This window comes from Lipotes vexillifer, unplaced genomic scaffold, assembly GCF_000442215.2.
Source record: "Lipotes vexillifer unplaced genomic scaffold, Lipotes_vexillifer_v1.1 scaffold1699, whole genome shotgun sequence".
Classification (NCBI taxonomy): Eukaryota; Metazoa; Chordata; class Mammalia; order Artiodactyla; family Lipotidae; genus Lipotes; species Lipotes vexillifer.
This window is the reverse complement of record NW_006796961.1, coordinates 1,043,831-1,045,150: the sequence shown is the minus strand read 5'-3', so window position 1 is coordinate 1,045,150 and position 1,320 is coordinate 1,043,831. Positions and strand designations below refer to the sequence as shown.

Sequence of the window (1,320 nt, the reverse complement as noted above, 5' to 3'; positions counted from 1 at the left end):
CTTCATCTACTCTTCTGTAAAACCACAGATCATCTGAATATAAAGATAAACATAACGGAACTGAAGAATTGGAGGCAAGAAAATAAAGTAATTGTGGGGAATGGATATTTGACAATTTAAGGAGAGACTGGATTAGGACACCTCAATCTAGAGGGAGAAAAACAAAACAACCTCCCCCAACTGGCAGCCCTACTCCTTCCCTCTTATCCTCTGCCGACACTGGATTAGAGTCCCCAGGCCTATTTTCCTTACTGTTTGTGTAACCTTTATAGAGTAATGGTCTTGCCATATTCTAGCTTGTTTATTTATTCAAGTGTCCACTATGTTCCAGGCACTGTAATAGACACCTGAGATAAAAGTGTTTCGGACACAGCCAGTTGCCCACCCATTATCCACTCTTCTCTAGCTTTCAGAATCCAGCAATAAAACAGAACTACATTTCTTAGACTCCCTTGCAGGGAGGTATGGCCATGTGAACAATGCTATTCAATGAAACATATGGGCATTTGGTCTCAAGTGTCCTTTGTCCTTTGACCTTTCTCCTGCCTGCAATGCAAATGTGATGTCTGGGGCTGCAGCAGCCATTCTGAGGCTGATCATGAGAGAAAGCGAAGAGGACCTCATCCATGACATCCTTGGGCCACTTTTTATGTAAAGCCAAATAAAATTCTTGACTGATACATACAGACGGTCTGAACAAGCTGTATTTTTACCTGTTTCTCTGCATAAGTCTCCTTGAGTTCAGAAACTAGTTTTACTTAGCTTTGTGAGCCCTCAAGAAATGTTAAATGAAGGGACTTCCCTGGTGGTCCAGTGGTTAAGACTCTGCATTTTCACTGCAGGGGCACGGGTTCGATTCCTGGTCGGGGAGCTCCCGCATGCCACACAGAGTGCAGCCAAAAAAAAAAAGTGTTGAATGAATTAGCAAGTGAGCAAGGCAGCTCTACTTTTACAACTGAAAGACAACGGGCCAGAGTCTGAATGACAAAATGTCCATGGGGGCCATCTGAGAACCTTCCCTACCCCAGGTTTCCACCAAGAACTCCTGAAGCCTTGGAAAACCTCATCTGTGAAATGGGAATAATAACAGTATCTATTGATGGGCTTTCTGTGAGGGTCAAATTAGTCATGACAGCCAAAAGATCGAGAATGGTAACCGGTCTATTGTAAGTGCTACTTAAATGTTGCCATTGCTATTATTATTTCTTGACAGCTCTAGCAAAAATAGATCTGACCTCCCATACCCCCACCCCACCATTGCTCTACCTTGTTGGTTTGCCTCATAGTCCTCTGCACAACTATTTTTTGATTTATTTATTT

General features: G+C 42.8%; 1 non-coding gene across 1 annotated transcript; it reads left to right on the top strand.

Annotated features, from left to right (window-relative positions):
* Positions 1–799: 799 nt before the first annotated feature.
* TRNAE-UUC (transfer RNA glutamic acid (anticodon UUC)) lies at positions 800–871 on the top strand. Its single transcript has one exon. It is a non-coding gene; the product is annotated as a tRNA-Glu (tRNA).
* Positions 872–1,320: the final 449 nt, after the last annotated feature.